Raw genomic sequence first — 17204 nt, 5'->3', positions numbered from 1 at the left:
CATTATAAAATCAATTTGAAGTTATTCGAATGGTAATGAGATTAGTTGTACAACCAATCTTACAATCAAATTTACATTTCATTCAAATTTTCTGAGGTAAATTTTTGCAAAATTATTATAACACTTTGAAATAGATTGATTGGGGGTGAAAGGCTCAAAATTTTAACTAAAATTACTACATTTATTAATAAAGTTTTTTGATTTAAACTAATATTTTTGATTAATTGGCGGCTAAATTTGAGTCGATATGAGCCGACATATTCGGCGGCGGCGTCGACTGGCAAAAAATGGCCGGCGGCGACTGAAATCGGCGGCGCGACTCGGCGGCTTCATTCTCTGCACCAGAGAATGAAGCCGACCCATTTTTGTCGGCGGCGGCTAACATTAAATTTTTGCATCCGGCGGCGGCGGCTTGACGGCTAAGCCGATATAAATAAGTCTCTTCGGCGGCGGACAATTATCCATTACAAAATCAATTTGAAGTTATTCGAATGGTAATGAGATTAGTTGTACAACCAATCTTACAATCAAATTTACATTTCATTCAAATTTTCTGAGGTAAATTTTTGCAAAATTATTATAACACTTTGAAATAGATTGATTGGGGGTGAAAGGCTCAAAATTTTGACTAAAATTACTACAATTATTAATAAAGTTTTTGATTTAAACTAATATTTTTGATTAATTGGCGGCTAAATTTGAGTCGAGATGAGCCGACATATTCGGCGGCGGCGTCGACTGGCAAAAAATGGCCGGCGGCGACTGAAATCGGCGGCGCGACCCGGCGGCTTCATTCTCTGCTCTGCACATGTTAATTAAAAAAAGTTGTACAACTAATCTTCTATAATGAACGCTTCTTCATATACATGTTTGCCTCCGTATAATGCGCTTTACAGACTATCAGTTATTCCGGACGACAGTGCTCGTGTCGAACATATCCCAAATATTGTGCACATTATAAGTTAAGTCCGAAGGCATAATCGATACTGCTGCATGTTTATGGGATCGATAACACATTTAACGATTAATTAGTCATCGCCGACAAGTCGTATCGATCCGACACACTGTAAGATTCTTTACAAACACCGACATTCCGTACGGAATAACTGATAATATGTAAAGCGCATAACGCTGTGCACGTGCTAATAATTCTGCATATAAAATTCAATTACTTGTATTTTTGGCTTTTTATGTAGAATACTTGAAATAAATATATACTTTTTTGAGCTTTTTGGTGTTTTGCAGTAGAATTCGATTATCTTTGCATATTTGTGCCCTAGGTTACACTCATGTGAAAAGTGTTGCCAACTTAAAGAGACAAAATTTTAGACAATCAAATATTTACTATGTGCCGTTCAGACGCCACAGATTTGTCGAATGTCTTGCGAAATTACCATTGCCCATAAAAAATGCATACCTTATTTTGCTAATGAAATTTTTTTGAATCATAATAGAAGTCCTATACAAAACAACTACATAAACAATATTACAATATTAGTTTCATTAGGAAAGATAAAGTATATTTATTCTACTGGGTTGGCATTCGCATTAAAATGTAGGGTTGTGTAAAGGGCGGCAAAATGCTATAATTATACCTCCGTCCTTGTTTTGCACATTGGATATATTGAAATGTTACAAAACAAAAAAGGGCGGCATGGTGCTCTATATTGCCATCCTTGTCTTTTACGCTTAAAATTATATTAAACTTCACGCAGTATCAAAAGCGCGCAATTTTAATAATCTTCTTCTTACTTGGCATCTACACCGTGTATGAAATCTAGTGACAATAGTTCTGTTCGCGAACATTTTTAGCAAAAATGATCGAGTAGAAATATGAAGCTTTCAACAATATATATAAATTTTTTTTTTAAATAAATGATTCAAGGATAATAATATATAGATTCGATAAAATCATGACTAAGCGAACACGAATATTATTGGTACACATATGAAACCTTTGTTAAAAAAATTAGCCGCTATAGAGTACTGAAAAATATTTTAGCGCTCCTTTACTTTTCTCCGTTCACAGATGAGGTACGCCCATGGGGCTTTCACTGGGGGATGCTCCAAGGTTACAGCTACCTACGTATACCCACTTTAGTTCGTTGTCGTGGAGTCTAAATAGGCGAAAATCGGTGTTGAAAATAGTTGATGTTCTAACAAAAAGTACTTTTACCCCCATTAACATTTCTCCGTTCACAGATGAGGTACGCTCATGGGGCGTTCACTGCGGGATGTTCCACGAGTGCAGCTACCTACGTATACCCACTTTAGTTCGTTGTCGTGGGGTGTAAATAGGTGAAAATCGGTGTTGAAAATAGTTGAAATTGTAACAGAAAGTACTTTTACCCCCTTGACTTTTCTCTTATCACAGATGAGATACGCCCATGGGGCTTTCACTGGGGGATGCTCCAAGGGTGCAGCTTTCTACGTATACCCACTTTAGTTCGTTGTTGTGGGTTGTAAATAGGTGAAAATCCATATCGAAATTTTTGATAAAATTACTTAGCCCCCTTTTAAAATTGAAATAAGCTACGTTTATGGAAATATAACGGTAGCTTTCTTGTCAATCGGGGCTTTCTATTTATTTCAAAATTTAAAAGAAATTGTATCCATAATGCGTTCAAAAACGGACATAAAAGTTGACTTGAACCCCCCTGATTTCTTCTCTCACAGATGACCTACGCCCATGGGATTTTCAGTGGGGTACGCTCCACAGTTGGGGTTACCAACGTGTACCCCCTTTGGTTCGTTCTCGTCTATCAGAAATAGCCAAAAAGAGGCTTGAATAGTTTAGGCATATAATTGGGTTTTAACTCACTCTATTTTAAAGTCGTAAATATAAAATAATTAACAAAATTTGTTCATATTTGATTGCATTTAGTCTATCAGCAACAAATCACGACGAAATTTGGTTGAGTTTTTGTGAATTTTCGTTGAAAAGTTAAAATTTTAATTGACCCCCCTCAGACTTAAAGCCCAGCTACGCTCATGGAATCTACAGAATAGTCTTCTACGCCCTTAAAGCTAATAGAATCAATTAAAAGTTTGTAAAAACTATGCCCCAGCAATGATTTTTAGCTGTTAGAAAATACATTAATGTCCCCCTTTTATCTCGTTATCTAGATGACCTACGCCTCTGGCGTTTGGGGGAGAGGATTCTCCTAGCTCAGGGCTAATATGCTATACCCACTTTTGCCTTTTAACTCTACCTAGAAATGCCCGAAAATCGACCCACAAAATTGGCCTAAATATAATTGACCCCCCTCAGACTTAAAGCCCAGCTACGCTCATGGAATCTCCAGAATAGTCTTCTACGCCCTTAAAGCTAATAGGATCAATTAAAAGTTTGTAAAAACTATGCCCCAGCAATGATTTTTAGCTGTTAGAAAATACATTAATGTCCCCCTTTTATCTCGTTAACTAGATGACCTACGCCTCTGGCGTTTGGGGGAGAGGATTTTCCTAGCTCAGGGCTAATATGCTATACCCACTTTTGCCTTTTAACTCTACCTAGAAATGCCCGAAAATCGACCCACAAAATTGGCCTAAATATAATTGACCCCCCTCAGACTTAAAGCCCAGCTACGCTCATGGAATCTCCAGAATAGTCTTCTACGCCCTTAAAGCTAATAGATTCAATAGAATTTTTTTTAAAAACTGCGACCCATAAATGTTTTTAGCTCTTAGAAAATACATTAATGTCCCCCCTTTTATCTCGTTAACTAGATGACCTACGCCTCTCGCGTTTGGGGGAGAGGATACTCCTAGCTTGGGGCTAATATGCTATACCCACTTTTGCCTTTTAACTCTTCCTAGAAATGCCCGAAAATCGACCTACAAAATTGGCCTAAATATAATTGACCCCCCTCTGACTTAAAGCCCAGCTACGCTCATGGAATCTCCAGAATAGTCTTCTACGCCCTTAAAGCTAATAGATTCAATTGAATTTTTTTTTTAAAACTGCGACCCATCAATGTTTTTAGCTCTTAGAAAATACATTAATGTCCCCCCTTTTATCTCGTTAACTAGATGACCTACGCCTCTGGCGTTTGGGGGAGAAGATACTCCTAGCTTGGGGCTAATATGCTATACCCACCTTTGCCTTTTAACTCTTCCTAGAAATGCCCGAAAATCGACCTACAAAATTGGCCTAAATATAATTGACCCCCCTCTGACTTAAAGCCCAGCTACGCTCATGGAATCTCCAGAATAGTCTTCTACGCCCTTAAAGCTAATAGAATCAGTTAAATTTGTTTAAAAACTATGTCCCAGAAAGGTTTTATAGTTATTAGAACTTACATGAATTTGCCCCCCTTTATCTCATTAACTAGATGACCTACGCCTCTGCCCTCTTTGCGGGGGAGTTCTCCTATCTCCGAGCTAATGCCCTATACCCACTTTTGCTTTTTAACTCTTCCTAGAAATGCCCGAAAAAGTCCAATGAATGTAAAATACATCTTTCCATATTTTTTTGAATTGCATTTATATCGGGTGATTTTTGAGGTTAGGATTTTCATGCATTAGTATTTGACAGATCACGTGGGATTTCAGACATGGTGTCAAAGAGAAAGATGCTCAGTATGCTTTGACATTTCATCATGAATAGACTTACTAACGAGCCACAACGTTGAATTTTCAGTGAATGGGCCCTAGAAAAGTTGGCAGAAAATCCGCTTTTTTATCGACAAATTTTGTTCAGCGATGAGGCTCATTTCTGGTTGAATGGCTACGTAAATAAGCAAAATTGCCGCATTTGGAGTGAAGAGCAACCAGAAGCCGTTCAAGAACTGCCCATGCATCCCGAAAAATGCACTGTTTGGTGTGGTTTGTACGCTGGTGGAATCATTGGACCGTATTTTTTCAAAGATGCTGTTGGACGCAACGTTACGGTGAATGGCGATCGCTATCGTTCGATGCTAACAAACTTTTTGTTGCCAAAAACGGTAGAACTGAACTTGGTTGACATGTGGTTTCAACAAGATGGCGCTACATGCCACACAGCTCGCGATTCTATGGCCATTTTGAGGGAAAACTTCGGAGAACAATTCATCTCAAGAAATGGACCGGTAAGTTGGCCACCAAGATCATGCGATTTGACGCCTTTAGACTATTTTTTGTGGGGCTACGTCAAGTCTAAAGTCTACAGAAATAAGCCAGCAACTATTCCAGCTTTGGAAGACAACATTTCCGAAGAAATTCGGGCTATTCCGGCCGAAATGCTCGAAAAAGTTGCCCAAAATTGGACTTTCCGAATGGACCACCTAAGACGCAGCCGCGGTCAACATTTAAATGAAATTATCTTCAAAAAGTAAATGTCATGGACCAATCTAACGTTTCAAATAAAGAACCGATGAGATTTTGCAAATTTTATGCGTTTTTTTTTTTAAAAAGTTATTAAGCCTTTAAAAATCACCCTTTATTACTCTAAATAACTTTTTGCTCAAAATTGTGTTAAGTATACACGCGTTTTCGTTCAGAAAATGTGTCATGAAGCAAAATATATTTAATTTGTTGCAAAAAAGTCTTAAATCCGCAACAAAAAAGAAGATTAAAAAAAATTAAAGTGGTTTGTGTCTTCGCTAAAACAACTTTAGAAAACAACTTTAACTTCACACCCTTCTTTCTTCGTTCGAAATCTATTGTCAACACTCTCATTTTTCAACGCGAAAGAATGGTTAAGTGAAGTTTTTTTCGTGCCAACAAACATAGTACCCACCTTAAAATGCATTTTAGTCTATTGGGAAATGGTAAATTTAAGTTATACTAATTCGACCGTTTTATGAATTTTTGTTTTGTACTACTTAAAACCAAATTGAATAAGAAAATAAACTCAAGTTTGTTTCACTTTTTCGCTCACGATGAAAATTATAGCGTCTTGAAATGAGCCGTAGTCAAAATGACGAAGGCTGACTTAATGTACAAAAAATAAGGACTGTGTGTGTGACTGTGGATGATGGCTAAAAGAAAGTTAAAGAATCCTTACCAATTCACTATTAAATCACAGGCAAAGGAGTACTAAAAATTTGTCCAAATTTTTAAGGGGTTATTCTGAAATTAAATATTTGTTTTTACATTAAAAATATTACATTGGTTTCCAAAAAATTTGATTAAAGAAATACTAAAATAAGGCATTAAAAACCTGTATTTTTGATGATAAAAAGGTCACAAAAACGTAAATATTCTAGTTGAAATAAAGCCAATTTTTAAAAGAAAACTTACCAATTCTCTATTTTTTCAATTTGTTCGAATCCATCTGGAGTTGCTCTGAAATTAAATATTGTTTTTACAACAAAGAAAAAACATTAAACTGGTTTCCAAAAAAAATTAATTAACAAATAATAATATACATAAAAAATATTCTTTTTATAAGGTTAGGTTAGGTTAGGTTAAAGTGGCAGCCCGATTAAGATTCAGGCTCACTTAGACTATTCAGTCCATTGTGATACCACATTAACTAAAAGTACCTATTACATATGGGCACTTCTAGTTTTAACCGCTGAACCTTCTTGATTATTTTTCTTTGTTGAACCAACCAGATTGTTCCAAAAACAGTAGCAGACTGCTTAAGTTAACGTTTTCCAGATCCGCCAGTAATCTGAAGCTATATGCTCCTAAAAGTTGCTTGCGCTTTACACAAAATGCAGGACACTCACACAAGAGGTGTTTAATTGATTCTTTTTCCTCCGCATCATGACAGCTCATACAATAGTCATTATACTTCGCGCCAATAGTTTTTGCAAAATCGCCTATCAGGCAGCGACCCGTTATAGCAGATATCAGGAGTGATATCTGACGTCTCGAGAACATTAGCATATCTAGTGTGCGGTTTAAGTCGAAATGGGGCCATATTTGCTTGGTGTCGTTACAACCCTTGCAATTCTCCCATCGAACATTTGCCATCATAACAGCCTTCTCACGCAGCATGAGCTTGCAGGTAGCTAGGGGCATACCAACAAATTCTAGTTCCCCTGGAATATGTAAGGTAGTCCCTAGCCTTGCCAACTCATCCGCTTCGCAGTTCCCCGGTATGTTCCTATGGCCAGGCACCCATATTAGGTGAATATTGTACTGCTCAGCCATCTCATTGAGAGATTTGCGGCAGTCGATGGCCGTTTTCGAGTTGAGGAACACAGAGTCCAAGGATTTTATTGCAGGTTGACTGTCTGAGTATATATTAATGCCCACATTTTTTGGAACATTACTTCTCAGCCAATTCGCCACCTCTCTTATTGCTAATATTTCAGCCTGAAAAACACTACAGTGATTAGGTAATCTTTTCGCTATTCGAAGTTCCAGATCATTAGAATATACTCCGAACCCCACTTGTCCATCCAATTTGGAGCCTTCAGTGTAGAAATCTATATATTCTTTATTCCCCGGGGTCTGTGTGCACCACGCCTCACTGTTGGGGATTAGAGTCTCAAACTTTTTGTCGAAAAGTCTACTCGCCAAAGTGTAATCCACTACGTTAGGCACATCTGGCATTGTTTTGAGGACAGAACTGTGACCGTAACCTTTTTCCGACCACAGCGATAGTTCGCGCAACCGCACAGCCGTTGTTGCAGCTGACTGTTTGGCCAAAATGTCTAAAGGCAATAGATGCAGCACGACATTAAGGGAATTTGTTCCTGTCTTGCTGAATGCGCCTGAAATACACAAACACGCCATACGCTGAACTTTATCTAAACAAGTCGGTTTCTGAAGTGCCGGCCACCAGACTACAACACCATATAGCATTATAGGTCTAACCACTGCCGTGTATAGCCAATGCACAATTTTTGGTTTCAGTCCCCACTTTTTTCCTATTGCCTTTTTGCACGAGTACAAAGCTACAGTTGCCTTTCTCGCCCTTTCTTCAATATTAAGCTTAAAGTTCAGCTTCCTGTCCAAAATAACGCCAAGGTATTTTGCACATTCACCAAAGGGAATTTCAATACCCCCTAAGGAAATAGGCCTAACCGTGGGAGTTTTGCGATCGTTGCAGTACATGACTAATTCTGTCTTTGCAGGATTTACCCCAAGACCATTGTCTTTCGCCCATTTCTCAGTCATCCGGAGGGCCCTCTGAATAATATCTCTGATTGTGGATGGGAATTTTCCCCTGACTGCCAGAGCCACATCATCTGCGTATGCCACCACTTTTATCCTTTCTTTTTCTAGAGTAACCAGAAGGCTATTTTTAGCAACATTCCAAAGAAGAGGTGATAGGACTCCTCCTTGGGGAGTGCCTCTGTTCACATACCTTTGTATGTTTGCTTGTCCTAGTGTGGCTGAAATACGTCTCTTCATTAGCAGTTCGTCTAACAGCCTGAGTATACATGGATCAACATTCAGAGTTGTCAGTCCATTTAATATCGAGCTCGGATGGACATTATTGAACGCCCCTTCGATGTCTAGAAACGCCACGATTGTGTATTCTTTGACAGATAGTGAGCTTTCAATAAAGCTGACTAGTTCATGTAGTGCGGTCTCAGTAGACCTGCCCTTCGAGTATGCATGCTGTCGTTTCGAGAACAAACTTGAATCGATGCTAGTTCTAAGATAAATATCTATCATCCTCTCCAGAGTCTTAAGTAGGAATGAGGATAAGCTGATTGGTCGGAAATCCTTCGCCCTCGAGTGAGAGGCTTTTCCCGCTTTAGGTATGAAAACGACTTTTGTTTCCCTCCACTTTCCTGGGATATATGATAAGTTGATACATCCTTTATATATCACCGACAACCAGGGGATAATTTTGTCGGTTACAGCTTGTAACTCCGCCGGAGTAATTCCATCAGGTCCAGGGGATTTGAATGGTCCAAAGCTATTTAGCGCCCATCTTATTCTAGTTTCCGATACAATTTCCTCGACAGGAAACGACCGCTGAGCAACTGTGGCACCGCCAGTACATGGTTCAACCGTCTGATTTCCAGGAAAATGTGTGTCCAATAGTACCTCCAGCGTCTCCTTACTGGACGTTGTCCAATTGCTCTCCGATGTTTTAATGAAACCTGGAGCGGAGTTGGTGGATGCTAGAACCTTCCGTAGTCTGGAAGCCTCGGACGTATTCTCAATACTGCTGCAGTAAGCATTCCAAGAGTTATGCTGAGCCTTTCTCAGTTCTCGCTTGTATCCTCTCAGATTCTTCTTGTAAGCGTCCCAGTCCTCAGGGGCTCTGGTGGACTTTGCCTTGTTAAAGAGCTTCCTGCAGGATTTCCTCATATTACTTAATTCCGTAGACCACCATGGTGGTCGATGTTTCCCCCTTGGCTTTCCTCTAGGGCATGCAGTTTTCAGTGAGATGTTGAAGGCCTTAGTAATCCGCTCCACTGCGTGTTCGATATCTTGCACATTTCTCATATTTGTCTCTGTTATTTCCGGTATCATCATATTGAACGATTCCCTATACCTATTCCAGTCAGCTTTCCTAACATTTGGCGGAAATATGATCTTGGTGATATGAACATCAAATTTGAAACTGATGTAGCGATGATCTGAGAAGCTGTCTTCACTTAAAACCTGCCACTCAGATATCATTTCATTTAGTTCTTGCGAGGCCAAGGTGATGTCCAAAACCTCTTGCCTGTTTTTAGTGACAAAGGTTGGGACATCTCCCTTGTTGCAAACTACCAGATTAGTACGCAAAATAAACTCTATTAGCGACTCTCCCCTTGCATTAGTATCACTACTTCCCCATATACTATGATGTGCATTCGCATCGCATCCCATAATGAGTTTCGCCTTTGTTTTCAGTGACTCCTCCACTAAGGTCTTAACGGCATATGGAGGCATCTCCCTGTCATGTCCCATGTAGACCGAAGATACCCAATATTTGCAATTTGCTATTTCTAAACTTGCAACGACAGTGTCTGTATTGCACATTGAGGGAAGCAGAAACAAATTGAGCTCGTTTTTAGCAATTATACAGGCTCGATTTACATCATTACCAGTATACTGCAATAGTTTGAACCCCGGAGTACTTAATTCACATATTTTGTTTTTGTAAACATATGGTTCTTGAATAAGAACTATATCTATGTCCCCTTTCATCAGGAGAACTTTTAAGGCAGCACATGCAGCCTTACAATGATGAAGATTTATCTGGAGGATCCGTAGGACCATCGAGATTTTCAACAACCGTCACATCAGCCGCTTCGATCGAGTCATCAAGAATGTCCTCTTCAGAGATATCGGTGACTCTCGCAATAACCATAGGTTCGACTTTGTTGAGTTCTGAGGCAATAGAAGCCTCCTCACGCATACGGTATCTATCCATGTCTTCAACTTTGGTATCTCCCTCGACTTCGCAAGAGGATCCGCTTACTTCTGATTCAGACAGAGGCTTGTCCATTTCTGAATCCTTTAGCTGATCGTTTTTATACACCTTCATTTGGATATAATGAAAGCCATAACATACACGGCCCTGGGACTTTGCCAGATGTGGCAAAGACTGAGTGTTCAATATAAACACTGCATGCCGTCTTGGTCCATCCACTTCATCCAATCAGCTGTTGGAAGATCTGGATTGCATCGTTTCAGTCTATTTAAAATAGATTCAGGGTCAGAAGGGTTTGCAGGTATCCAGGCATGTGCTCTAGGTCTAGCCGGTATGTCTTTCTTCTCGACTAACTCTAGAGCAGCTCCTTCCCAAACTTCACCAATTAGTATCAGAGCAGCTTTAAAACATTCTATAGACCTCTGGTCCTCAAATGCGACTAGCTTAAATCGTCCTTGATACCAACCAGCCTCTTGGTGTCGAGGATCTGGGCCGGGAAACTTTTCCAGTACCTGTGAGTAGACGACAGATAGAGCATTCTCAATTTCCCCCCATTTTTGCTTTGGAACCATACCGTCCAATGCTCCTTTATTAATGATAGCCATCACAAGGCTATCTTTAGCAACTGAGGCAAACGATCTTTGATCCCTTTTGGAGGATGGCAGCTCATCCGGCGATCGTTCCCTTTTTCCAGTCTCAAGAATTCCTTGAGCCCATTTTAAGGAATCGCTTTGTTTAGCCGACAACGTGCTTGGGTCGACTGATCCTAACTTCTTTAGGATAAACAAAGCATTTCTGCGTTCCTTGAATCTCTTTCGTGAGGGATTACCTCCTTTTGATGTCGTTACCTTAGAAAAAGTTCGACTTGTCAGTGTGTCGCCACCTGTCGACCCGTCTACAGGTCGACTAATTGGGCCTAACTCTTGGTCATTGCCCAGATTTATAACTCCAGTCGATACCCGTCCACTGGGCCCTGAAGTTAGCAACCCAGTGGATGACTTGGAATTTCGCTGCATGGTGGCTTAATATCCCACCACACTTGAAATTCGTAGTAGGTACCTATTACTATGAGTTTATCCGCTATTGAAAAAACACGTCCGTTCCGTTCGACGGTTGAATAGGAATTTCTTTTTATAAGAAAGTCATATTAAAAAAAATACTTACCAATTTATGAATAAACTATACGCTGAGATATAACAAAAATTTTCCAAATTCATCTGGAATTGAATATTAATTTTTTATATAGAATAATAAAAATTTCAATACACTTTCAATTTCAACATATTTTCCTAAATATTCGTAATAACTTTTTTCTAAACTACCGATAAAATATTAATAACTTTCATTTAAAAGGTTTAATAAACAAACACAAATATATGTCTCAAAAATCCAAAATATTCCATGCCTTTATATTCCCTTGTTGCATACCTACTTAAAAGATGCAACAGCCCACGCCAACGCCAACTATACAACTGAAGCATGCCAAACAAAACCAAGCAAAGCCAAAACATCCCTACAACAACAAAAACATATGTGCCTTTATTGAAAACAACACCTCATCCAGCCAAATAAACCATCCACGAATAACAAACACACACACAAACCACTAAATGAACAAAAATAAAAACAACCCCACGCTCATGTATACACAACAAAACTCAAGTAACATCATCTTTACATTAATCACATTCCACTATTCCGATAAAGATCTCTGTACTATGCATTAGTTCATCGCATCTGCTGACAATTTACTCTAAGAATAATATTCGTAAAGGCACACCAGTTTATGAACGATGAAACGTTTAACTTAAAATTTGCAAAATTTTCATGAAATGTTATCTACCATTTTTGACGAAAATGTCTATAAATGTAATTACATGTGAACTAAAAATATTTCATTGGGTAATTTTTTACCAACAATTATTAACTATAGAAATTGTCAGTAAGAAATTGCTATCCACTTTCAAGTTCATTTTTCGTAAAAAAATATTTTCTCATACAAAAAAATCTTATAGTAAATTGCACTTATTATTTACAAAATACTTTACATTTTACAAGTAGTTGTACAGCATGACAAACGAATTTTTAACTACCATTTAAGAATTTTTTTAAGGAAATTTCCATCGTATTTTGTAGGCCATGAACTAAACGATTGCTACTTAGAATTTGTAAAATTTCCTTCCGAGTAGTTAATGTTCGTTGAAGATACGAAAAATGAACTAAAATTCTTGTAATAAATTATTGTAAAAATTTTCTTAAATTTACGAGACACTTTTTTTTCTGTGTTGAATTCATCATTTTCGTCAAGTGATTTAAGTTTTTCCGAGAAAGATATCCAAGGTAATACTGACTCAAACCAACTTGTTACTATAAGAAAATCGTCAAGAAGCAACATAGGAGTACCTCCACAAAAAATATGGTTATAAAGTGAGTTTTGCTGAAGATCCGGTATCTTATAAAAAAATCAATTACAAGACCTGACAATGATAAATGGTTGGAGGCGATGCGTGATGAAATGAAGTCAATGCATGAAAACCAGACATGGGAACTTGTAGAAATTCCTAGAGATTGCCTAGAAATTAAGAAAATTGTAAACGGAGACAAACGATACAAAGCTAGACTAGTAGCTAAAGGATTTTCACAGAAATATGAAGAAGACTATGATGAAGTCTTTGCACCGGTTGTGAAACAAGCTACTTTTAAAACACTACTTGCAGTTGCTAGCTTTAAAAAGATGGTTGTGAAGCACATTGACGTAAAGACGGCATTCTTAAATTGTGAGATAGACACCGATATTTACATTCGACATCCAGAAGGATTTGTAGAGCTGGGAAAAGAACATTTTGTCTGCAAATTGAAGAAGAGTATTTATGGACTCAAACAATCGGCTCGCTTTTGGAATCTCCACATTAATGATATATTAATTAATACGGGATTCAGAAGGGGGAAAGCCGATCCATGCCTTTATGTCAAAGGAGAGACTGATTTTGTTGTCTATGTACTAATTTATGTTGATGACATAATTATAACTAGTGTTAAAAATGAATCTATAAAGAACGTTACCAAAACTCTCAAAAAGAATTTTGAAATTACCGAAATGGGTGACTTGAAGTTATATTTGGGAATAAAAATTCACCGCAACGATAATGGAGTGTTTTACCTATCTCAAAAAGAATATACACAGAAAAAAAGGTGTCTTGTTAATTTTAGGACCAGTTTAACTTCCACATAGTTCAAAAAATTTACTGTAATATAGTTCATTTTTCGTAACCACTGCGAAAATTAACTTAGCTAAAGGAAAACTTATAAAACTTCAGTAAATGTTTTTTAGTTCACTAACTACGAAATGGGACGGATTTTTCCTTAAATAAATTTCCAATACAATAGTTAATGCATCGTTGATTGTATTATAAAAAGACATAGGCAATATAAAAATCTTACTACGAAATGTGGACGATTTACTAAGAAAATTTTTTGTATGGAAAAAAATTTTTGTAGTAAAAATTAACTTAACCACAGTACCGATTCGTATGGCGGCTTCCTACTGCTTATTTCGGTTTTTACTATAAGTTGGAGTATATTTCCTCACATTGAAAATTTTAGATAAAGTAGAATAAAAAGTAGTTAATTTAATCCTTGACGGGTGTATATAATTTTTTATGGATTCCTCGTAAATTTTGAATATATTTTACCTTATCCTATAGATAGAATACCAACTAATCAATAAACGTGATACTGGAAATTGAAGTGAGAAGAAATTATGAAATTATTGCATCATCTTTTTTTTTTGTTGTTTGTGTTTGTTATTGCGATGATGTTATGGAATGTGTGTTGTTGGTATCTTTTGTGGTGATAGTTGTTTTGTTGCAATAGCGAGATCAGAAAGGGATCATGTGTGTGTGGAGTTGTTTTTCTTTACATATGTGTCCTTTATGACTATTTGTGTCTTTGAGTTTTATTGGTGCATTCAGTTCTGTTGATGCATTTATGAAGCGCACACGTGGTGTGCTTGCGTGCGGTATTTGTGTTTATTAATAAAAATACATTTATTTCGTAACATTTTAGAAACTGATAAGTGAATGGTGTGATGTTAGAGAAAACAAAAACACTTTATATTGATAAAAAATAAATAACTCTAAAATAAATCACATATTAAGAAACTGTATATTTCTATTAATAATTTAAAATTAGTGCGGTTTTAAATTGGTTTACATAAAAATATTCATAATGAGTGGTAATAAAATGATCTATATTTACTCTACATCTGGATCACAGTACAATTTTTTGAGTCTATATTTTTATGTTATAGCGAGTCCTTAAGGTGTGTACTAAGTTCGAGTTTAGGTGCTAAAATCAGAAATAAATCAGTAAGAAAAGTATAAAATTATACGCCTTCGATGCAAATTTAAATATAACTTGATGGAGAATAGCTCGAAACAAGTTTTTTATTAAGTTTATATTCTTTAAATGGATTACACGATTAAGAACAGAAAATCGTTTTTAAGCTTATGTAGAACGCTGTTTTTTTAATTTAATATGATGAATTGTTTTCAAGTTATTCCAATATATATAGCGGAAGTGCCTTAATTTTGAACATAACCGTATATCTCAAAAAGTCGAGCTCTTAAAAAAACAAGTGTAAATTTGGATTCAGCGACCTGAAATTACTAAAAATTTGATATAAATTTTAAATGAACACAAAAACGGTTCAATTTTGTTCCCATGTATTTCTAAAGAAAACTAATCATGAAAAATTGGAATTTTAGCCACTAAACTCGAACTTAATATCCACCATAAATACTAAATGCTATATTGACAAGTGGAAATTATACCTAATTTTATAATATTTTTATTTCATTTATATTCTGAGAAGGATTTCAAAAATGACCCATTTGTGCATGGATATGATTCCACTAATGTAGTAATTGGATGATTTTTTCAATGTGGTAAGTTTTTCGTCCATTTGTAATAAAGCCAAAATTTCTATTTATTACAAATAATTTTCATTTTCAGGATGACAGCAAATCTAATGGTATTTTTTGGAATCTTCTCACTGTTTAATGCTAACTAAGCTGATATCCCTATTTGCTCTAAGAAAATTCTCTTGTAAGTTAAAGATCAAAATACCATAGAATTTGATAATATTTTTATATTTTATATAGCTTTTTAACTTCAGAGGCTTATGACGCAAATCCACACAACAAAAACTAGCGAAATCGGTGAAATTGGACAAAAATGAAATGAAAATAGCAACTTATGGCATATATCTTTCATATGGATAGAAAATGGAAATTCATATTAATTAGTTTCATTCTACTAACATAGAATATTACTCTTTTGAAGAAGCAATTACTAACTACCGAAAAGTAACAGCATACAGTGTACGAATAAAAACATTTCTTTTATTGTATATCATAAGCCATAGTTTTATGTAATATAATAATAATTTTTTGAAATAAAATACTGGTAGTTATGAAAAATTGTCTTATATTGAACGAACAATTTCTTAGTTGTATACAGGCTTGTTGTACCTTTAATTCCTCAATTTATTTACTTCTTTGAAAATTATACTGATAAACAGTTTATTTGAAACCAATTTCTAAATATAGGATTCCCAAAAACTTGTTCATTTTTCCGGATAGCAGGAATATTTTGAATGAGTGTAAGTACATTCTTCCCACAGCGTAGTAAGAATGAACTAAAATACGATGCAATACATAAACTTATTTATAAGAAAATCATGAACTTATCTAGATGAAAAAAATCTTTGGCGCCAAATCATGGTCATTCTTACTATGGGTTAGTTCATTTTTCGTAAACAATAGTAAACTTTTTTTTCGGTGTATAAATAAATTATTGAATGAATTTAAACTTTCGGATGCAAAACCGTCAACAATTCCCCTCGATCCCGGATATTTGAAGGATGTTCTTGAAGAAAACGTGTTGGTTGATAATCATCTTTATCGAAAAGCGATTGGGTCTTTGTTATATCTCTCTAACAATACGCGCCCAGATTTATCTATATTTATCTATAGCTACAATTAGCTATTCCAGTCGAAAACACAAGAACATTATTCAAGAAGAAAAGATTAATCCAAGGAGCAAACATATTGATGTTAAATACTACTTTGTACGAGATTTATTTAAATCTAACAGTATTAGATATGAGTATTGTTCAACTGAAAATATGTTAGCTGGTATATTCACAAAACCATTGCAGAAAACTAAGATTTATAAATTTAAAAATTTAATTGGTATTTCAAATTAAACTTTACATTATTAAATATACTATTAATAGCGTATAATATACCTCACATTAGCGCAGTGAAATCTAACAATAGGTTTTATTATGGAGGTACCAGAACAATTAAAGAAAAAATTAGTTTTCATACAATATACATATTCTCAAAAGCGTACTTCGATATATATATATATATATATATATATATATATATATATATATATATATATATATATATATATATATATATATATATATATATATATATATATATATATATATATATATATATATATATATATATATATATATATATATATATATATATATATATATATATATATATATATATATATATATATATATATATATATATATATATATATATATATATATATATATATATATATATATATATATATATATATATATCGAAGTACGCTTTTGAGAATATGTATATTGTATGAAAACTAATTTTTTCTTTAATTGTTCTGGTACCTCCATAATAAAACCTATTGTTGTTTTCGTATCTTCAACGAAAATTAACTACTCGGAAGGAAATTTTACAAATTCTAAGTAGCAATCGTTTAGTTCATGGCCTACAAAATACGATGGAAATTTCCTTAAAAAATTTCTTAAATGGTAGTTAAAAATTCGTTTGTCATGCTGTACAACTACTTGTAAAATGTAAAGTATTTTGTAAAT

Source organism: Haematobia irritans, chromosome 5 (assembly GCF_050003625.1).
Source record: "Haematobia irritans isolate KBUSLIRL chromosome 5, ASM5000362v1, whole genome shotgun sequence".
NCBI lineage: Eukaryota > Metazoa > Arthropoda > Insecta > Diptera > Muscidae > Haematobia > Haematobia irritans.
The sequence above is the reverse complement of the archived record's forward strand: the minus strand, read 5'-3'. Positions refer to the sequence as shown.